General features: G+C 42.3%; 1 protein-coding gene and 1 long non-coding RNA gene across 2 annotated transcripts in view; one reads left to right on the forward strand and one right to left on the reverse strand.

Annotated features, from left to right (window-relative positions):
- The window catches only part of ADAMTS8 (ADAM metallopeptidase with thrombospondin type 1 motif 8), a 489,092-nt gene that overhangs the window by 12,912 nt on the left and 452,105 nt on the right, over positions 1-24,075 (reverse strand). The gene's annotated exons all lie outside the window — the stretch shown is intronic.
- LOC309396274 lies at positions 8,109-22,245 on the forward strand. The gene is made up of 3 exons (XR_014176081.1): positions 8,109-8,312; positions 9,443-9,551; positions 22,079-22,245. It is a non-coding gene; the product is annotated as an uncharacterized lncRNA (long non-coding RNA).

The following is a 24,075-nucleotide window of genomic DNA, read 5'->3' on the forward strand; positions in this document are numbered from 1 at the left end:
AGATAGAGAGATGATAGATTGATAGATAGACAATAGATAGATGATAGATAGATAGATGATGATGATGATAGATAGATAGATAGATAGATAGATAGATGATAGATAGATAGATAGATAGATAGATAGATAGATAGATAGATAGATAGTTGATAGATAGATAGATAGATAGATAGATAGATAGATGATACATAGATAGATAGATAGATAGATAGATAGATAGATAGATAGATAGAGAACAGAGTAGAGTAGAGTAGAATAGAAGAATATAGTGAATAGAGATCAGAATAGAGTAGAGTAGAACAGAACAGAACAGAAGAAAACAGAACAGAACAGCAGCTAGAAGGGACCTTGGAGGTTTTCCAATGCTCTGCTCAAGCAGGAGACCATACTATTTGAGACAAATGTTGTGTACAGATTTTTGTATGAATGACAGGTAGTCCTTGACATACAGCAGTTCATTTAGTGACTGTCCAAAGTGACAATGGCATTGAAAAAAGTGATTGATGCCCATTTTTCACATTTACGACCCTTGCAGCATCCCCGCAGTCATGTGACCAAAATTCAGATACTTGGCAACCGACTCGTATTTATGACAGCTGCAGTGCCCTGAGGTCACGGGATCACCTTGAGGTGACCTTCTGACAACCCAAGTCAAGGGGGAAGCCAGATTCACTTCACGGTTGTGTTATTAACTTAACTGCAGTGATTCACTTAACAATGGTGGCAAGAAAGGTCATAAAAGGGAGCAAAACTCACTTAACACATGTCTCAGTTAGCAACAGAAATTTTGGGCTCAATTTTGGCCATAAGTCAAGGACTATCTGTAGTTACGGCAGAATCTTAGTCCCACTGACTATTTCAATGACCACCTATTCAGCTCTAAAATGATCCATTAGTATCTGTTTATTTACAGATTTTTACGTAAGTTACTTGTTTTCCATTTCTTATTTTGTTTAGAAATGGATATTGTCTTGAGGGACACGATGGCTCAGTGGCTAAGATGCTGAGCTTGTCGATCAAAAAGGTTGGCAGTTCGGGGGGGGAGGAGCCAACGTCGCGATGATACGGACGTGCGGTCTCAATGCTCCGAGACCGCAGCCGATACTTTTGCCGCTGGGTGGTCCAACCGGACCTAAAGCATCCCGCAGAGATGGTGAACAGGAAGCATACATCTTGCTAATCTCAGGGACATCGCAAAGTCCCTGATCGATGCAAGAGAAGTTCTTCAAGCCGGCAACAAAAAATCCAGCCAAGGCTGATGAAGTCGGGCAGCTCCAAAACGGAAGGATACAGAAAGAGAAAGTGTTTTCAGCTGGTGAGGAATTTTTACCATTTTAAAAGAGACTGCCTATAAAAAACTTAAAATTAATTTAAATTGGAGAACAGAAGAAATAAAGCTATCTATCTCTTTATCTCTTAACTGCAGGGAAATATAATATTCTGCCTTTTTCATATTTCTCAAAATATTTCATTCTTCTGGGAGAGGGGTGGGTGCTAACTTTCTATAATAGGGGACTTCACTCCTCGTCAGACATGTTCAAAAAAACAAAGCATTTAAAAAGTTTTGTTTGTGATTAAGACTCTGGTACCCCCAGTGAGTTAATACCTCTTGAAATGTATACCTTGGCATGATCATCCCTTGGCAAACCTTCTGCATTGGTGATCTTCCCAAAGTAAACATTTCTATAGGTTCACATATACATTCACATCCAACTGCAGCGTAGTCCAAACTCAGCATCTTCACGTGAGGATGGGCCCTTCTTTCTCATCGCTGAAAGCCAAGTGCCTGATTCCAAACAGCTGTTTCCAAATCTTTTTTGGAAGATCGAGCTCCCGATGTTTAGCCAAGCAAGAATTTTCCATCCCCTGGAAAATATTTGTGTGGAATACTTTGGACCCATTTTAATAATAAATTGGATCGTGTGGTCCTCTAATGCCCGTGATAGATACATCCAGTTTTTATTGTTTCATTTTTTTAAACCTGTCCTTTCAGATTCTGCTTTGTCTGTTTGGCAAAGAACAGTCCAGTCAGCTGAGAAAATGCTCCTGGTGCATATCCCCCCCCCCCCATGCAATCTTACTGGGATCTACGAGTAAGATTTGCAATTCAAAGAAACCACAGAGTACTGATTTTTTTTTTTACTTGCTCATTCTGTGAGGGCGTCTGGAAATAGTTTTTTTTTTAAATCTAGAACTGTGAGTGTAGAGCTGAGTTGTGGGTAAAGGTAAAGGTTCCCCTTGCACATATGTGCTAGCCATTCCTAACTCTAGGGGGCAATGCTCATCTCCGTTTCAAAGCCGAAGAGCCAGCACTGTCCAAAGACATCTCCGTGGTCATGTGGCCGGCATGACTAAACGACGAAGGCCCACGGAACGCTGTTACCTTCCCACCAAAGGTGGTTCCTATTTTTCTACTTGCACTTTTACATGCTTTCGAACTGCAAGGTTGGCAGAAGCTGGGATAAGTAACGGGGGCTCACTCCATTACGCGGTGCTAGGGATTTGAACCACCGAACTGCCGACCTTTCTGATCGATACGCTCAGCGTCTTAGGCACTGAGCCGCCACGTCCCTGAGTTATGGGTAGGGGAGTGGAAATAATTTCATTTCTTTCATTTATTATTCAGCTGTAATCAAGATTTGGGAGGAGGGGTATTTATTATTATTATTATTATTATTATTATTATTATTATTATTATTATTATTATTATTATTATTGTTATTATTATTATTATTATTATTATTATTATTATTATTACAATGGATGACCCAGGCAGACTCCTATTGTTGCCTTTTATCTTTCTGTCCAATGTGGATTGAAATTCTCAGGCATTCTCTTTCCCCTCCCAGCTTCAGAACTGCCAAATTTCAGGCAGATTGGACAAAGAGCTTGTCCTGCATGATAAGAGTAAAAATTCCTCCAAGTGTTTGAGAGTCTCCCAAGCAGCCCCATTTCCCTTTCTTCCTCTGCCTCTGAGAACTAAGCCCACTTTAACTAAAGAAGAAGAAGAAAAAGGAGAGGTGAAAAATAAAACTCCTTTGAATGCAAACAATGAGATAAATGGATTGCATAAAGACAGGGAGTCCACAGGGTACGGATCCAAAAAGTGACGGCCAAAGGGTGCAATGAAAACCCCACTTGCTTTTTACGTGCATTGCATGTTACGGTGCACATAAAGATTAGGGAAAACTTCAGCCCTGCTGTTGGAGCCTCTGTGTTGACTTTGTCATTCCCTGCAGACCCTTCTGGAATAAAGTCTACTTCTCATCCATTTACCAAATGGGGGTGCTTGATTGGCTTCCTGCTGGCTCTGAAGACAGGTGTCAGGTTTTTTCGTAACACTATGAAAAGGTCAGAGTAGTTTCTTCATTGCTGTTCGCCCATAGACAGGAATCCTGCCAGATGTAAGTGTCACATCAGTCTTGTGAAGGTTTAGGAAGGAACCTAAGAGCATGGTGGTGCAGTGGTTAGAATGCAATACTGCAGGGCTAATTCACTGCTCATTCCAGGAGTTAGATTCTGACCGGCTCAAGATTGACTCAGCCTGTGGGGGGAAGCATCGCACAGGCATTGTACGCGCCATGCACGTGCGCAGAAGCTCCAAAAGCTTAAAGCACAGGTAAGGAGCGCGGGTGAGTGGGTGGGCCCTCCAGAGCACCGTACCGGAACAGTACCCGGTGCTCCAGGCAGAATCCGGTACACCTGTACCGGGGCGTACTGCCTGCAACCCACCTGGCCTCTGCCTCCCAGCAATTTACCTCCTTGCAGCAAACGGGGAAAATGGGGCTTGTGGAGGCTGCAACAGGCTATAGCAATCCCTGCAGCCTGAAACAGCTGATGATCGGGAGGCTTGCTTAAACTGAAAGTGAAACTTGCTGTTTGCAGCAGGAGGCAAATTGCTGGGAGGCAGAAGCAGATTTTTCCCCCTTGTGTTAATCAGGCTGTTTGCTGTTTGCTGCAAGGAGGTAAGTCAATAACTACAAATGCCTATAGAATGTTCAAATTATTAGACATGTTTTAAAGACTGGTTTATTTAAATAAAATTTATTTAAAATTTATTTATTTAAAGACTGTTCTAGACAGCTTAACAAAATGAAGAAGCTTTTTAAAATAAATGCTTGATCTGAAGAGGCCCAGTGCTATTGTATCTTCTTTTAAATAGCAGAGAATAACTATACTTCCAGAAAGCCGCATCAATTTTAACAGCATCTGTACAAATATAGTCTGAAACGTAACACTACAAACAGAGTATATTGTCTGTACTGTTTGCTGTTTGTTGCAAAGAGGCAAATTGCTGTGAGGCAGAAGCAGATTTTTCCCCTTGTTTTCCTCCTCAAAAGCTAGGTGCGTCTTATACTTTGGAGCGTCTTATAATCTGAAAAATAAGGTAGTTTATCCATCATTATCCATCACATCGTGTTGAAGAGTCTGCAGGAGGCTCTCTCTCCATCTTCCCAGCATTGCGCATATCAATACAATGGGCTTTCTATCCCTACATTTTTGTGGTTGTTGGCTTGGGCCAATTGGAAATAGACTTCTTTCTTGCTCCTGGCTGCCACCCACAAAGTTCTAATATTTCCTGCTGCAGCTGCAGAATCTATAAACTTCTCTGCGTCCTAACATGAACTATTAAGGCACGGTGGGATTTGTTATGTGGCTATTTATCCCTGACCACCCTACGCACACACACATGCCGCTCCTCCCCAGCGGGTTTTCCATTCTCCCCTAAATGTATGGGGGAAACAATTGTGATGAAGTTATTTTTTTGCCAATAACTCAGGACTAACGTATCTTTCAATATTCCTGAACTTGTTTTGCTTTTTTAAAACATCTTAGACGAGCTAGTCTGAAAAGAGATCTTACTCTCTTCGGTAAAACTCCGTAGAGATTCTCAGTCCTCCAGATCATGGTTTTTCCAGGGTGCTTTTTCAGGAGGCAATTGGACTTCATTGTTTTTTTCTTTGAAGCTTCTTCAGCTCTGACCGGTTAATGGGGAATGGAAAGATTTGTATTCCTTGTAGACAGCTGGTCATTTGCATCCTTTTAGAGCAGGGATGACGAATCTTTTAGGCACAGAGTGCCCAAACTGGAAGGCACTTGTGTGCCAGAGTGCCAGAAACCTGATGACCAGCTGGCTGGCACCCATGCACGTCCTGGAAACCCAATGACCAGCTGGCTGAGCTGAGGCAACAGTGTGCGTGTCCATAGAGAGGGCTCTGCCTGCCACCATCATGGGCCTAGAATAAACCCTGTTTAGTTAGGAGAAGAACTGGATACTTTAAGACAGTGATGGCAAACCCTTTTCACTTCGGGTGCCAAAAAAACACATACACACACCTTCTTCCCCGCGCATGGCTTTCTTGGAACCTGGGGAGAGCGAAAATGGCCTCCTCCTTCCCTGGAGACCAGAAACGGCCCATTTTCTGACTTCCAGTGGGCCGTTTTTCACCCTCCTCAGGTTCTAGGAGTCTGGGCCCAAAAAGATGGCCCAACACGCAAACCAGACGTTTGGGAACGGACTTCCGGGTTGCTCGTTGGGCCATTTTTCTCCCTCCGGAAGCTTCAGGGAAGCCTCCGAAGGGTGAAAAACGGGCGAAAAACAAGGCCGAAAATCAGTGCACTGGAGCTGACAGGGCAACGCCTCGCATGCCCTCAGAAATGGCCTAGGTTCGCCATCGCGGTTTTAGAGGGCTGTTGAAGCACTTGGAGGTTTATCTGTGTCCTCAGGGTCACTTGAAGATGTTTCCTTTCTCATCAGTTAAACCTCCAAGTGGCCTCAACGACCCTCTAAAAGGATGCAAATGACCAGTTCTGTCTGCAAGGAATATAAATCCTTCCATTCCCCACTATCCGGTCAGAGCTTCTAGGACATTGGTTCTCAAGCTTCCTAATGCCGGGACCCTTTAAAACAGTTCCTCATGTTGTGGTGACCCCCAACCATAAAAAAAAATCATTGCTACTCTATAACTGTACTTTTGCTACTGTTATGAATCGCAATGTAGATATTGATATTGGAAGACTGCTATCATATCACCCTTAAGTCCTTCTTTTCATTCAACCAGACATACCCAGTTCCTGCAACTGTTCTTCATATGTTTGAGCTTCCAGTCCCCTAATCCTCTTGGTTGCTCTTCTTTGCACTTTTTCTAGACTAGAGTCTCCACATCTTTTTTATAGAGGCAGCCAACATCTGGTCTGCTCCTAAATTTTGGGTCTGAAAAGAATCACATCCTAGGATATTTCATTCTTCTAGGAGAGGGGTTGACGCTAACTTCCTATACCTCTGCCAGCGAAAACAGCTCTGCTGCAGGCAGCCCTCCCGAGCTCCGTTTTTGCTGGCAGAGGCACCGCGGGCTGGTCCTTCACTGTTTTCAGGGTGGCACCATGGGCCAGATCTAAGCACCCTGGCCCTTGAGTTTGACACCCCTGCTTTAGATCAGGGATCTCCAATCTTAGCAACTTTACGACCTGCGGACTTCAACTCCCAGAATTCCCCAACCGGCATGCTTTAGATGACCTATATAAGTGAACTGAACTAATCTCTAAAGAAGAACTTCTGGCTTTGCCCCATGATTGGTGCCATCCTCCTTAACATTACACACTTTACACACTATCCCAGAAAGCACCCCGCCCAAAATCAAAGTAATTCTCTCTGTGTGACCGCCCATTCACCTTTGCTTTCTGTATCCCAATCCCAACCAGTCTTGACCTGCTCAAGGAGGCAGGAAGGATTCCAGTTTAAGGACTAGTTAACCGAGGCCTTTTAAAAAGCAACTGCTGTTGCTGTTATTTCTTTTTTCTTTTTACCAAAGCAGCTTTGAATAAAAATAATAAAGATGCATATAAATGATCGCCGGCAATAAAAACGGGGACACATTTTAGCTTTTGGAGCCAAGCACCGAAGCAAGAGACAAACTCCTCCGAGAATAATTTCAAAAGCCTGGGCCTCTGCGTCGTGTTGTGTACTCATATTTAATTGAAACACTGCCTCGATTCCTTCTTCGCCTGCAATCAAAGGGGGGCTCTGACTTCAAGACGGTACAGTCGGCGTAGAGAAGGAGATGCCCCTGTTGACGGGTCTGTGGGAAATTCGGAGTGCCTGTTTTTGAAATGGGGAAGAATTCCCATCTGGTTTAACGGATAGGCAGAAACCCACACGAAGATCATCTGTTAAAAATGAAGAGGTTTTGCTCCTTCTCAAACCTTGGTTCTTTTTGGCCCAATCTGAAAAACGAAACATCGGTTAACATCATAATAAGAAATGTAACTTTGATATTCTCCAACTCTCGGTGAAACATCTCGTTTCTCATCCTATTTCAATTTCAGTTAAGGATTCTAGGCCATTAAGCAAACACACACACACACACACACACACACACACACAGAGAGAGAGAGAGAGAACGAGCCAGAAAGAAAGAGGGAGAGAGAGAGAGAGAGAGGCAGACAGACAGACAGACAGACAGACAGACAGAAAGAGACAGACACACACAGAGACAGACACAGAGAGACACAGAGACAGACAGAGAGACACAGAGACAGAGAGGCAGAGAGACAGACAGAGAGACAGAAAGAAAGAGAGACAGAGAGACAGACAGAGAGACAAAGAGAGAGACAGAAAGACAGAGAAAGAGAGAGAAACAGAGAAAGAGAGAGGAGACAGAAAGAGAGAGAGAGAGACTATATATATATAGAGAGAGAGACTATATATATATATAGAGAGAGACTATATATATATATATATATATATATATATATATATATATATATATATATATATACACACACACATACACACACACATATACACATACATACATACATACATACATACATACATACATACATACATATACACATCATAGGCAGAATTCCATGTGACTTTTTTATTTTATAGGAAAATTGAATCAAAGTCCCAGATAATCTTGCTCCTGGAATTCATGCAACCAAAAAGGCCTGGGCTTTTTAAATTAATGAATAAAAAAAGCTCTCCTCCTCCTTCTAACTTGTTTGTTGAGAACTGCATCACAGGGTGAGGTCCTTTCCCAGGTCCAAGAAGGGAGCCTTGAGTGACAGGGGGAGAGAGAGGGAGGGAGGGAGAGAGACTCACAAGGGTGAGGGAGTATATGAAGGAGGAAGAACAGAGGGAATTAGTCCTGCTTTATGAACCAGGCCATGGACTTGCATTGCTTATTTCCCTGGTTACAGCCTTCCAGGTCCAAAGGACGTGGACCAGCCTACTAATCAGCTTCTTGGGTAGCACAGCTTGCTTCTGATTCTCCTTAGACGCCTCCTTTTTCTGCCCGAAAGAAAAGGTAAAAACGCCATGCCTGTTCTCACCTGGCAGAGAAGAAAAAGCTGAGTCACTCTCAACTACCCTCGCGGTGACTCAATAGCTGTGGCTGCACCAGCTTAGAAAAGATGAACGGGGGGGGGGGGGGGGGAGGAAGGCTGACAGGCTGGGTTCAGCTTCACCTGATTTCAAAAGGAAGGGAGGGATGGAGGGAGGGAGGGAGGGAGGAAGGAAGGAAGGAAGGAAGGAAGGAAGGAAGGAAAAATTGGAAGGAAAGGAAGGAAAAAGGAGGAGGGAGGAAGGGAGAGAAGGAAGGGAGGGAAGGAGGGGGAGGGAGAGAAGGAAGGAAGAAAGAAAGAAAGAAATTGGGAGGGAGGAAGGAAGGAAAAAAAGCAGGGAGGGAGAGAAGGGTGGGGGAGGGAGGAAGGAAAAATTGGGAGGGAGGGAGGAAGAAAGGAAAAAGATGGGGGGACGAAGGAAGGAAGGAAAAAATGGGAGGGAAGGAAGGAAAAAGGACTATTGTAAAGGAATCTTCCTGGATTCTTTGCAATGTCTGTTTTTGATTCCTATCTTCATCATTTCAATTAAATATGAGTACAGAACGGGTCAGTCATGAAGAGCTGATTGCCCAGGGGAGCAGAATGTCCTCTGCCTTCACTCCTGGGTCAATCACCAGGATGACTTGCTCTTCTGTCTAATGGACTCTCCCCTCCACCCATTTTCGAAATTTAGCCTCAGCAAACAACCCATTAATTTACCACCGGTAAATTAGGAAGGAATACCACTAGAAAAAGTTGAAAGGACAGGCCGCCATGGCTTCAAAATCTAAGGGACTGGTTTGGACAAAAGTCAGCAGCACTTTTTCATGCGGCTGTTGATCAAAATAGCCTTAAATCATCTATCAAGTCTGCATAATTATAGCTGGAGGACATTTTGACTTCAGCAACTTAAGTCTCTGTAGAGCAGGGGTGTCCAAACTTGGGAACTTTAAGACTTGTGGACTTCAACTCCCAGAATTCCCCAGCCAGCATGGGAGTTGAAGTCCACAAGTCTTAAAGTTCCCAAGTTTGGACACCCCTGCTGTAGAGGCTTCTTAGTTCTCTTTAAGGATTCCTCTTCTTATTATGGGCCAACACATCTAACCTTTTCCAGGCTCCAAAAATTCTTCCATTGTTATACTGCCATCTGGTGGTTTGGAAACAACTTCACAGGAGGCAGCACTTCTGAGAAAAAAAGAATTGTTCCTGCAGGGGGCAGAAAGGTAATTTGTCTCTATATACTCAACTTGTGAAGACAGGAAGAAGGTGTCATTTGTCTCGCACGCAAAAGCGTGCGTACCATTTCAGGACTTCCTCAGAAAGGCCAGATGCAGCTTCTATAACTCCTGCCTCTGAGCATACGAAGCATCCATTTTTGGCAATTTCTAGCTCTGTGTTGCTACTGAGGGTATGAGTAGAAGATTTGTGTTCTGACCTAGGCTTCCCAAGCCTAGGCTTCCCAAGAGCATGAAGCAAACTCCTTGTACCAGCAAAAACCCCTTTTATTAATTTACAGTGAATTCTGCTCATTCACATCCAGCAAAGTCTTTCAAGGGAGGATTTACGGTCACAGACCTTATCTGACTTGGAGAGCTGCCAGGCCGATATATGCAAAATTTGGCAAGGAGCCTCAGAGAGTCACGAACCAATTAAGCGAACTAATTGTCTCCTGCAAACTCCACTCCCCTTTCGCTCCTCTTTTATTTCCTCTGGGAGGGGCCATTCATCGACCACCTGTGGCCTTACTCCAAAGTCAACCCCTGTTCTTTAGCTGTTCCCTTTGTCTGGCAACTCTGCGCATGTGCACATTGGGAACCGGCTCCATCTGTTCGTCTGCCTCATTGATGTCTGACTGAAGGCAGCTGATAACTGTCGGACAGTCCTGGCCTCCGACACAGAGCCCTCATCAGAGCCTTCCCAGGACTCCAGGACTGGCCCATGTGCCTCCCCAACCTCCTCACTGTCCGAATTTGCTGCCAGCTCTGCCACAACAATTTGGTTCTTTGTAATCTATTCACCCATCTCATCTAAGCAACCAGGTAGCTCATGACAAAGTGGTTGCTAATTCAGTTGACTTCTATACACAGAACTGAGGGTGGGTGTTCAGCAGGATTATTAATTACACAATGACGGAGAAACATTGGAATAACCCCAATACAGGAGTGTTGTAAAGATGGCAGAATTAGCAAAAATGACAAAAACACAAAAAGTATTTTTTGTAAAAGATTGGCAACCTTTTATGGACTTTTGTGGAAAAATCACATGACGATTCCTGGATGGGTTGACTGAGCAAAGGTTAAATGTGGGCTAGAAGGAACTTCTATAATGTTATTTTGAAATAAGAGAAGGGATCATACATTTGCTTGTAACTGCTGTAAACAGGATCAGGGGTTGTTTCTTTAATTGCCTTTCATTTTTCAATTTGCTTTCTGCAGTTTTTCTTTTGTTCCTTCCTGTGACTTTTTAAATATATATTTTTTACATTTATCTTTTATCTATGTAGAGTCGCTTTGGGTAGTGAGATAGGTGGCATATGAATTTAATAAGTAAAAAAGAAGCAAACACACACAAACACACATCAGTGGTGGGATTCATTTTTTTTTACAACTGGTTCTGTGGGTGTGGCTTGGTGGGCGTGGAATGGGAAGGATACTGCAAAATCCCCATTCCCTCCCCACTCCTGGGGGAAAGTTACTGCAAAATCCCAATTTCCTCAGCTGGGACTCAGGAGGCAGAGAATAGATGGGGGCGAGGCCAGCCAGAGGTGGTATTTACCATTTCTCTTAACTACTCAAAGTTTCTGCTATCGGTTCTCCAGAACTGTTCAGAACCTGTTGAATACCACCTCTGAGATATAATATACCGTGTATTATATACATACATATACATACGTGTGTGTGTGTGTGTGTGTTGATATTACACACACACACTCATATAACTGAAGCTGGATGCATTGTGTTTTCTGCCTGAGGAAAACCATTTGTTTCAACATCATGAATCCCTTCCACCTCCATGAAATTAATGTTAGGAAATCAGTGAAGAAATCAAACAGAAATGAGGTTGGGCTTGACTAATTGGAGTTGCACTTTTTTGTAAATTAAAGTTTTGATGACATTTTCTTTCCAGAACACGGCACGGCTGTTTAACCATTAAATCAGCAGAGGGAGCCATGACTCTATTTCAATTGCAGAATGGACCCCTCTGTTTGTGCAGAAACTCACTTAATATCCGTCAGGGCACTTTCCACTTTTCCATGAATGTGTGCGCATATCTGTGAATAAGGCAGTTCCAGCTGTGCTCACCCCCATCGTGAGTGGCTATTTCTTGGATGTCCGACTGGACTCAAAGCTTTGATTTAAAGGTGAATTGCAGTAATGGCTTTGTCTGTTTGAAACGGAATCTTCAAACAGCCTCAAACCAGCCCAAGTCAGGTGGTTTTGGCACATACCACAACACACTTTTGTCAAACTAATGGAATGGATTGAACATTTGACTTGCCCCTTGAAAGTAAATTGCAAATTCAAATCCAACCAACAATTTCAGTCCAATTGCAAATTCAAATTATATCTTGCTTGAACGTCCACAATACACAAATGAAGATATATTTCATGCTTATCTGTATCAGTCCGTTGCAATGGATGGCTGTGAAAGTTGGACTATAAGAAAAGCTAAGCGCCAAAGAATGGAGGCCTAGGAACTCTGGTGTTGGAGAAGACTCCTGTGAGTCCTTTGGACTGCAAGGCAATCATACTGGTCAGTCCTAGAGGAGATCAACCCTGACTGCTCTTTAGAAGGGCAGATCCTGAAGAGGAAACTCAAATCCTTTGGCCACCTAATGAGAACGAAGGACTCACTGGAGAAGAGCCTCATGCTGGGAACGATGGAGGGCAAAAGAAGAAGGGGATGACAGAGAAGGGGGTGGCTGGATGGAGTCACTGAAGCAGTAGGTGTGAGCTTAAATGGACTCCAGAGGATGGTAGAGGACAGGAAGGCCTGGAGGAACGTTGTCTATGGGGTCAACAGGGGTCGGACACGACTTCACAACTAACAACAACAATGGCAAATTAAAAAACCACTTTCCAGGGCTACAGAAGAGAGTCTGAACTGAGTGTGGATGATCCATTATAGAATCAACTGCTTTTTAAAGGTGTCACTTAACATGTGGGATTAACCAAGTCATTGAAAACCACAATTTACAATTTATCGTCTCTTAGAATCCTAACTATTGTGGTTAACTCAACAAACCAGGATTAGGTCACATCTTGGTTTATAGAATGTATGGACCGAGGCTGCACAGAATTGAAATTTCTGACATTCAAAATAATTGTCATTGTTCCTTAAATTTCTCCAACCTTAATCTGCAGTTAGGTGCAAATCCATTTGTAAGACAATTACAAGTGCAAATCCACTTTTACAAGTGTTTACAAAGTAGTTTTCCTACCTCCACAAGAAATTAGATGGCTGCAAATCCTCCAAGGATTTGCGTTGCTTTGACCAAACCTTCAGCAATGCTGATCTTCCTCTGCCAACCAAAGAAAAGCCTATACAATATTATTTATTGCACGTAAAATATATTCCCTCCCCCACTCCTTCCTGCATACAATTATACATTGCATGTTAAAATAATCTGCTTCTCTGACATATGTAACTTCGGAAAGAACTAAGGATGCAGAGAAATGGGAAGGGGAGGGGAGAGGAGAGAGGGATGGGGAAAAGAGGAGAGGAGAGGAGGGGAATAGAGAGGGGAGAGGAGGAGAGGAAAAGGAAGGGATCTTTATGATTAGCCAGGAGAGGAATGAAAAGCAGAATTTGGGCAGTTCTTAAGAGTTTTAGTAGATTATATACTTTTGAGTAGGATCTTAATATCTATACATACATACATGCATACAAACACACTATATATGTGTGTGTGTGCGTATGTATGTATATGTATATGTATATGTATATCTATATGTATATCTATATCTATATCTTATCAATCCAACAGAAAACCAAATATTGGTATTCTGATGAATGAAAAACACTTTCATTTCCCTTCAAGTCCAAAGTGAAACGGAGCTTTGTAGCTCTGTTTTTGCAAGTAACTCTGAATCACAATAAAACAAAACCATTTAATCTCGTGTATGTTTAGTCATATGCCATATTATTTTGTTGTGATGTTTATAACTTGTTTTTTTATTTATTGAGTCATATAGTTGAACAAACAAACAAACAAACAAAACCTTTCCTGAACTCCTTTCTGATTCATTCAAGAATTTTCGTAACAATACATGAAAAAATATATCTCCAGAGTTGTGGCCCTGAGGGGAACAAGTGTGTCCTTGGAGCAAATGATGGGATAGTCCCTCATTCCTGAACTCTGCTAAGTCATAAACCAGGGACTACAAAGGGCTCGTTCAACACACGAAGGCAAAACAACCTACATTGCGGATTACCACGAACCCAACATCTGTGATTTGACAACAGTGACGGTAATGTAATTTTATTATAATTTTGCTCCATGAATGATCTTATTTTGACCCCCTTTTTAATAAAAAGGTTTTCATTTTTCAACATATAAACGTTTCATCTTTGCTTAAACGGTGTGTCATCTGGGTACAAATCAGAGGTGGTATTCAGCAGGTTCTGGCCAATTCTGGAGAACCGGTAGCGGAAAGTTTGAGTAATTCAGAGAACCAGTAAATTCCACCTCTGACTGGCGCCGATTCTCAGCCCCCCCGAGTCCCAGGTGATTGGGAGGAAATGGGGATTTTTCAGTAACCCTCCCCTAGAGTGTGGAGGGAATTGAGATTTTACAGTATCCTTCCCCTGCCACGCCCACCAAGCCACGCCCACCAAGCCACGCCCATAGAACCGGTAGTAAAAAAAATTTGAATCCCACCACCGGTACAAATATCTCAACAGCTTTCAGCATTTATAACATCATTCACATTAATATTAATCCTCTAACCTTAAAATTGTAGTATATTAAACAATTGAAGATTTATTAACCTATTCATTATTCTCTTAACATATCTTCTAATAAAAATACAATAACAACATTAAGCATAATTATCTTCCTCATCATAATACTGACAGTTATCTTATTTATACCTCTACCTTCACGTGTTTTCTATTCTTCTTCAATCTTCTTCTTTTATTTCCAATTTCCGTATTTTTCCTCTAACCATCGATAAAATACTTCCCATGCCATATAATATTCAGTTTGTTCTTTCTCTTTAATTATTAGTGTTAATCTATCCATTTCTGCACATTCTAATATTTTCCTTATTTTGATCCCTAAAGCAAGAGTTTACCATTAACTGGTATTATTATTCTCTGCCTATTGCACAAGGGAACCAACTGGGAGAAATTAAAGCCACGTAGGAGGTTTGTGGAGAAGCTGAGAGTCACAGCAGTGACCTGATTCATAATAGGATCAAGTTTTTTTATTCACTCCTTTAGAAAGTTATAACCCACCCCTCTCCTAGAAAAATGAAATATCCTGGGAAATATTGAAAAGGCAGAATATTATATTTCCCTGGATCAGAAATGGAGAAACGTGTTTTTAGGCAGGAAACAAACTCACTGTTAATAGCTGCCACCTTTGTCAATGGGCCATTAAAAGGCCTGAGCCAGTCTATTCTACATAACAAAGATCTCCCCCACTTCAGCTCCAGGGTAATGGGATTAAGGCATGATAGTATTAGCTCTTTACCCATCTCACCACAGGCACCTGGGAAGAAGCAATGTTCAACCACACTTCGACTTAAAACACAGCCTACAGAGTTGCCCCTGCATGGTCCCAAGGCAGTCTGACGACCAATCAGAATACAAGATCAAGATCAAAGCCCAGAGAGGGCATAAAACCAGGGACTTTCAGCACCTCTGGCTCTTTTTCTTCTTCACCCAACATCTGGAGGCATGTGATTTCCCTTTTCTGTTCAGAAGCTCAAGCCCTGTGATCCTGTCCACCATTAAACTATCTTTCCAAGCAGCCTCCGTGTTTCCAGTGTCTTTTTTCCCCACTTGAACCCAGAGGACATTTCTTCCAACAATTTGACACCCAAAGAAATGTAATATTCTGCCTTTTCAACATTTCCCAGGCTATTTCATTAATCTAGGAAGAGGGGTGGGTTTTAACTTCCTACACTCCCTAACTCGTTTATATGTTTGGCATCTATCTTCCTCTTCCTTCTAATCACTGCCTCTGATCCCAAGAGCAGCACTTCAGCTCAAATGTAATGGAAACATTTACTAATTCATGAGCCTTCATTGCAACCATTACAAGGAAATGCTTAATTCACAGTAGCCATCAGATAACTGGGTCTAATTAATAAATCTGGGTGGCGTCTCCTAAACCACGGGAAAGGATTACCGGGATTAATGCATCTGTCTGCTGGATTTTTAGGCAACAGTTTTCGCTGCCTGTCTCTCCGTAATGAAAAATTGGCACTCCCCATTTTAACAAATGGGGCAGGGGAGTCAGCTGGAAATGAAAGCACAGGATGTCCTTTGAAATATTTTAATTTGGGCTGTGCAGAGTATTAAGGGACAGGAAAGGCCAGGAATAAGGCAGATTTCCTGGCTCGTCAAACAGAATATGGTCAACCCTTGTTCACATAGATACAGCTTTATTCCTTAAATAATAGTGGGGTTGCAATTTTTTTTAAGTATTCAACAAATCCATCATTTTAAATGTCTTTTTCCTGATTCAGCACATATTGGAATGGACTAGATTAGACTAGACTAGACTAGACTAGGGAATGGAATGGAATGGAATAGAATAGAATAGAATAGAATAGAATAGAATAGAATAGAATAGAATAGAATAGAATAGAATAGAAAAGAAAAGAAAAGAAAAGAAAAGAAAAGAAAAGAAAAGAAAAGAAAAGAAAATAGACTAGACTAGACAGTGGAATGGAAGGGAAGGGAACAGAACAGAACAGAAAATAGACTAGACTAAATCAGACTTGATTAGGGAATGGAATGGAATAGAGTAGAGTAGAATAGAATAGAATAGAATAGAATAGAATAGAATAGAATAGAATAGAATAGAATATAATAGCTTTATCTTTGTAAACCGGTTACTAAAACTTAACCATTTAAAACATGTATCCTGTAAATGGTGTTTGCTTGTAATTCCATTTGATAACTGTCTTAGAAAATAAATCCAGAAAAACCCAATCAATTGAGACTGAATTCTATTTATAAGAATTTTATAAGAATGTTCCATAAATTACAAATCTTCCCAGGTAATTAAACCATGGCTTAAGTGCTATTTTGCAGGACAAAAGCCACGAGCTAAAAAAAAAAAAAAAGGCCTTTCCCAATCTGGTAACCTATATTATCAGAAGCTACTATATATTACTCAGGTAGATTTCTGATAGGCTTGCCAAAATCTTTTTCCTTTCACGCGAGGGTTACGTCTAGAAATTACTCTGGAGCTACTGGCTGAAAACATCCAGGGGAGGCCAGTCGATGCGCATCAATACGTATGTGCTTGTGCCTGAGAATTAAATCTACTGTGGGGTCATTTCGACCTCAAGAAGGTCGACCTTCCAATCAGAGCATCCAAGGGAGAAGGGATAGTGGTTACTTAGCAACCCAGAGCTCAGAAGGGCAGCCAACCCCCCCCCCCCCAATTTTTCCAGGTTAAAGAGGGCTGTTTAACACCAAAAGAAGCCTTGTGCTCCTCTTTTCCTCTGCTTGAATTCCATTGGGGGGGTGGAGGGGGGAGGAAGGATTGTTCTCTGGTGCAGCAATTCACCTGCATCTTGTTCCCATTCCTTTTGCTCTTAAACTGTGGGAGTAAAATATATGCAGGGTTAAGGAGAATGGTTCTTGCAAATGTTGCTTCCTTCTAATATCTACCTGTTTTCTAGAGCTGCTTGCTACAGTTGGTTGACTTGATAAAGACGTACATTAAACCTTCAGAATCTGGCGTTATTAACAGCAGTTCAGGATATCGTGAAGTGTGTATGTATGTGTGTAAGGTGATTTGTTGTTGTTGTTTTTTTTAAAAAAATTGCACCAATCCATTCTCTAGACCAGGGGTCGGCAAACGTAAACACTCAAAGAGCCATTTGGACCCGTTTCCCACAGAAAAGAAAACACCGGGAGCCACAAAGGTCCTAACCGGAAGTCCCCTGTTCAATTCTGGAGCTGACCGGAAGTTCAGTTCCCCCACCATAGAGTCTCCTCCTAGCGCGGCGTACTGTTTCCTCTACCCGTCATAACCGAAAGCCCTATCAATGGTGGAGAAGACTGGAAAACCCTCCCCTTGCCATAGAGTCTTCTCCTGGTGCACTGTGCTTCTCTCCCCCCCCCTCCTTGGAACCTCCTCTCAAAATTGTGGTGCCGACCGGTGACGGAGCCGCAGCAGAGGGAGGAAAGAGCCACATGAGGCTCCAGAGCCGCAGTTTGCTGACTCCTGGTCTAGTTGATGAGCATCCAAACTTCATCTGAGGGTTGACTCTAAAATTTATTCCTATACAAACATTGGCTGTTTTCAGGGCTTTAAAACCGGGATGGTGAATCTGTGGCACGCGTGCCAGAGGTGGCATGCAGAGCCCTCTCTGTGGGCACGTATGCCATCACCAGCTGCTCTTCTACACCAAGTGCCCAAACCAGAATGCGCGTGCGTGATGGAGCCTTGGAAGCTCGAAGACCAGCTGGCTGGTGCGTATGCGCACGCCAGCAACCTTGGGTTTCCAGCGCTCCAGCACATGCCAAGACCATCTGAGCAGTGCACATGTACACAACCGGAAACCAGAGGACCATGTGGCATGCACACCAGCCAATTGGTCTTTGAGCTTCCAGGGTCTGGCATGTGCATACCAGTGGTAGGATTCAAATTGTTTTACTGCCGGTTCGGTGGGCATGGCTTGGTGGGCGTGGCTTGGTGGGCATGGCAAGGGAAAGTTACTGCAAAATTCCCATTCCCTCCTGGGACTCAAGAGGCAGAGAATAGATGGGGGCGGGGCCAGTCAGAGATGGTATTTACAGGTTCTCCGAACTACTCAAAATTTCCGCTACCGGTTCTCTTCTCTCACTGCTTTACAATAATGATCGTTTTCAAATTCATTAGAACTGCCTTTCTATGGAGTTTTACAACAGGATAAAATTGCACATTCAAGAGAAATTGAAAGTCACCATAGCAAAGAGCCCCATAATGCTTCCAGCTGTGCCCATTCAGTGCCAACTCTCTGCAGTATGCATGAGCTGAGGAACTGATGAGTCTGCTTCTTTGCTACGCAGATGTGCAAAGACTTAAAAACCTTAACATTAACACTGCATCTTTTGCAGCTTAGAAAATATCGTGGTTCCCCCCACCCCCCCACTTTGGCCTGTTCTATCAAGAAGACAATCAAGGACTGAGACTGAACTGAGAGGAAACCAAGGACGTTCCTTAAAAAAGGGGGGAGTTTAGACAGTTGTTGAAAGCAATTCTGAGGGGTTAGCTCATAGTTATGCAGCAGAAGCTTCCAGGCTTAACCATTGGCACCAGAGCTCAAATGAGAGTCTTTATATCCCCATGTTTTTTTGGTTTCCTAATTATTCACAGGGTTGATTTAATTCCTTTTCTCTCTCCCTCCCTCCCTCTCCAATAATGAAGATTCCTCCTCTGAAAGATCACGGAGCGAGTGAGACAGGGAAAGTCATGGAGGGAGGTTTCGAATTGACATTTTAAGAAACGAAACCATCAGAGGTCAGACGGTTGATACTTTGCTATTTGTCGGGACAGAGCTGAGCGGAAGTTAGCCATTCGTTGAGAGACCACAAAGACTTGAAGGCTATGGCTAGACTAAGACTAATGGCTGAGAGTGGCAGGAATCCAGTGTGAAACCTTTAACAGGCAGCGCAAACAGGAAGCTTCCAGAAAAGGTTTAACCAAAGGGAAATTCAGCAAGGATCTACAGGTCGACTTAAAACACTTCACTTCGGTCATAAGTCACTGAAAAAAGGGAGGGATGACACATTTTCCACATACGACCAGGGGTGAAATCAACTTTCACTACCGGTTCGCAAATGTGAGTGAGTGAGCGTGCGCGCCACCTCCGCACATGCACAGGAACTTCCACGCATGTGCAGAGTGTCAAAAATGGATGTGATGATGTCAGGCGGGTGGGTGTAGCCTGTTACTGAGCGTGCCTGCTAAGGTAAGTTGAACAGTGAGGGGGAGAATCCTCTGTGCAAGCCGATTTAGATTAGCTAGAAAGCAGGACATCCGACGATTCTAGCTAACATAAATCGTGCGTCACAGCTGATCATCGGAAATACCAGTTCACCCAAACTGGTAGCATTTTTTTTACTACCGGTTCGGGCAAACTAGTAGCATTTTCTTTTACTACCAGTTCGGGCAAACCAGTCCAAACCAGTAGCATTACACTCCTGCATATGACCTTTGTAGCATCCCCAAATGTTGATCCAAATTCAAATATTTGGCAACTGGTTTGTACTTATGACCGTTGCTGTGTCCCAAGGTCATGGGATCACCTTTTGCAATCTTCTGACAAGCAAAATCAATGGGGAATCCAGATTCACTTAACAACCGGGTTACTAACTTATCAACCACATGAATTCATCTACAACTGTGGCAAGAAAGGTTGTAAAACGAGGCAAAACTCACTTAACAAATGTCTCGCTTCACAAGAAGAAGTGTTCGGCTAAATTGTGGTTCCAAGTCGAAGATTCCCTGTGTTGAGTTACGTAAAATATTTGAGAAGTCTGAAGTAGGAGGAGGAATATGAGATGAAGGACCATATGACTGTTTGTCTGGTGACCTCACTCCTCCTTCCAGGGTCCAGGGAGTTCCATTCTACTTCCTAACTATCTAGAAATCTATCAATAAAGGTCCACCATGGTTTGGTTTCTCTGCGAGCTTAATTGTCTGAAAGGACTTGAGAACACATTTGGATACAGATGAGAACTGTTGGCTTGGAAATATCACATGTTGTACAGATCAGGGTTAAAATAGTGGGAAAACCAGTCCAGAGGTTTACATTCTTGGACTAATAATAGAGCCTTCCATAGACACCAACTTTTCTTTTGCCATCCTGTCAAGTTTTTATTCACATGTTCTTTCCAACCTTCCTCTTCTGTATTGCTAATTTTGTGTGCTGAGATTCCTAACTTTCCCATGTCATATCAGCAATTTACAAATAGAGCTTGATCATATCTCTCTCTCCACTTACATGGAGAATAAGCTTAATTTACTCCTGCCTCCAAAATGATAAAGAGATTATTTGTCACTCATAGGAAGCTGTACGATTGCAAAGCATTAATTAGCCTAATTAGATTGCATAAATCGGCTTCCATACGGCCATGTGTCGCCCCTTTCCACTTTCTGATATGATGAGAAATAAAATTTGCAAAGTAAGAGACCATGGTGCACAAAGAGAAACCAAAGAAATTATTTGGTGGTCAGTATGGGCAGCCTGCCAGCAATGTCTATGAGTGATTTCAAAATGAACTGCAAATTTTATTAAATCCAAAAGGGAGATAAACTGTTGCTTCACTCCAATCTTCCTTCCAGCTGCCATAGCTCCATTCTGTCCTTAGAGCTAATGTAGAATAATGCTTATGCTGTTCAACAGGCTCTAGTGAAGCACAGATTGAAGTCTCTTTTCAACTACTTCTCTCTCTATCATATCTCTCTCTCTCTCTCTCTCTCTAAGAAGAAGGAGAAGGAGAAGGAGAAGAGGAGAAGGAGGAGGAGAAGAAATAGAAATAAAAATAGAAGAAGAAATAAAAGAAGAAAGAAGAAAAAAGATGAAGAAGAAGAAATAGAAATAGAAGAAGAAATAGAAGAAGAAAGAAGAAAAAAGATGATGAAGAAGAAATAGAAATAGAAGAAGAAATAGAAAAAGAAGAAATAGAAGTGGAAGAAGAAGAAATAGAAGAAGAAATAGAAATAAAAATAGAAGAAGAAATAGAAATAAAAATAGAAGAAGAAATAGAAGAAGAAAGAAGAAAAAAGATGAAGAAGAAGAAATAGAAATAGAAGAAGAAATAGAAAAAGAAGAAATAGAAGTGGAAGAAGAAGAAATAGAAATAAAAATAGAAGAAGAAATAGAAATAAAAATAGAAGAAGAAGAAATAGAAGAAGAAATAGAAGAAGGAAGTAGAATAAAGAAGAAGAAAGATGATGATGATGAAGAAGAAGTAGTAGTAATAGTAGTGATGAAGGGCTATCTTTGCTGCATTGAACTTCTGAAGGAAATGTGGGATATAAATCTAATAAACGAAGCAAACAATTTAAAGACGTCTTGAAGGTGATAAAGCATCTTCAATCATAGCTACTTAACCGTTTCTGTGTGTTCAAATTACCAAACCAATGAACTCATGGAGATAGTTGCTCTGCATGGTTTTCCCTATCTTCTTATTGTAATGTTATTTCAGAGACAGCTGGGAGAGGTTCCCTTGCCTCTTGCAATTGCTCGGTATTTGTGAATGGAACATCTTGGCAGATCTTCTCCAAAAACCTCCTGCATGATTCTGTGGAAAACTAAAAAGAACTGGATGTCAGCAATGCTGCTTAAAGCAGAGGTTGAACAACTTGCCTCGAGTTGAGCAATCTGTATTAATGTTTTAAGGGATGATATTTCCAGGGGCCACAGGGAATATAATAGTGATTTACTGCCATCATTGGAAGGGGGCTAAATTGAAAATGTAGGCCTTTTTAAGTTATTGCTTAAAATAAAGAGGACATGAAGTGTGAGAGGGGAGAATTATTGGAAGTCTTGATGTATCCTTTTCTTTTTTTAAGGAAGAAAAAGCTCCACCAAAACCAATGAATAGTGTGAACCTGGGATGCTTTTTGAAGATGCAAATGTGGATTTGGAAAATGTGTGTTGGACCTACAAGTTGCCCATGAGTTTAAAAACTGAATGCCACCAGGTCAAGCAGGACGCCTCTTTGACTGGTTCTGAGTTGAGTCATGGGGGACAATCAAAGCTGTTGTTAGTTGCAAAGTCATGTCTGACCCATCATGAGCCCATGGACAATGTTCCTCCAGGCCTTCCTGTCCTCCACCATCCCCTGGAGTCCATTTAAGCTCACGCCTACTGCTTCAGTGACTCCATCCAGCTACCTCATTCTCTGTCATCCCCTTCTTCTTTTGCCCTCAATCTTTCCCAGCATCAGGCTCTTCTCCAGGGAGTCCTTCCTTCTCATTAGGTGGCCAAAGGATTTGAGTTTCCTCTTCAGGACCTGGCCTTCTAAGGAGCAGTCAGGGTTGATCTCCTCTAGGACTGACCGGTTTGATCGCCTTGCAGTCCAAGGGACTCACAGGAGTCTTCTCCAGCACCATAGTTCAAAGACCTCCATTCTTTGGCGCTCAGCCATCCTTATGGTCCAACTTTCACAGCCATACATTGAACTAGGAAAACCATAGCCTTGACTATACAATTATAGCTATAGTTAATTAAAGCTAGGTGCTCTATAAAGTTTAATCTGTTTTCCACCATTTTCTTACAGAGTGTTGCCACAATCGCCTTCCTAGATAATTAGTGTGGCATGATCAGATTTCATCAACCAGTTGCTCTCTGTATCCCACTGAATCTCTTTGAAGACACCAGTCAATGAAAGATCTACCAGAATTATAGCTTGAGCAGAAAGGAAACCCAAGTAGACCTGAGAAGATTTTGAAAGACACTTCCGGAGCGCCACACCTTCTCTGCTGAGTCCTGCAAAAACACCCAACATATTTCTGACTCTCTGCCAGGGAAAGGCAATTTCCTTTTGGCAAAGTGCAAATTGGACTTTTTCTCACACTGTGGAGGTGAGGAGTTCTAGCTAGAAAAACAAACACAAAGGCAAATACTTTCATAGAGATTTAGGAATTAGGGTACATAAAAGGGATTTGTTATGAGAGAGAAACATAAGCACCACATCACTCTGAGTAGTTGCCTTCGTATAAAATGCAAGGCATTTTTGCTATCGGCCCTCTTGCCCCCCGCCCCCATGTTAAAGTATGAGATATTGACTCTGCAATACACAGGCATTAATCCACCTTTCGCCTTTAGATATTTTAATCTGGAATAAGCAAATCAAAAGGGTGATTTGGTCTTGATAAGGTCTTCCTTCCTTCCTTCCTTCCTTCCTTCCTTCCTTCCTTCCTTATCAGATTTATTGGCTGCCTTCCTTCCTTCCTTCCTTCCTTCCTCCCTCCCTCCCTCCCTTCTTTATCAAAGTTATTGGCTGTCCATCTTACACAGGATGACCCTTCCTTCCTTCCTTCCTTCCTTCTTTATCAGATTTATTGGCTACCTTCCTTCCTTCCTTCCTTCCTTCCTTCCTTCCTTCCTTCCTTCCTTCCTTCCTTCCTTCCTCACTCGCTCCCTCCTCCTCCTCCCTCTCTCCCTCTCTTCTTTATCAAAGTTATTGGCTGCCTATCTTACCACAGGATGACCTTTCCTTCCTTCCTTCCTTCCTTCCTTCCTTCCTTCCTTCCTTCCTTCCTTCCTTCCTTCCTTCCTCCTTTCCTTCCTCCCTCCCTCCCTCCCTCCCAAAAGATTCCATCTTGGAAGTCTCTTGAATCAGATATCTTTTATCTCCAAGGTTGCTCCTTCATGTGCCTTGTTATATTGTAGCCCAGGCTGACATATGTTTATTTGTTTGTATGTCATACATCAACAAGAGCACAAATAAGCAAATGTCTTTTTGAAAGGAATTAAGCCTTCCAGAAAGGGGGGTAATTGTTGGTATGTTTGTGTCAATTTGTGCCTTCTACAGCGGGATCTTCCCCAGTTCTGACTAAGTCGG

This window comes from Natrix helvetica (assembly GCF_964273705.1).
Source record: "Natrix helvetica genome assembly, chromosome: 8".
NCBI classification, from domain to species: Eukaryota; Metazoa; Chordata; class Lepidosauria; order Squamata; family Natricidae; genus Natrix; species Natrix helvetica.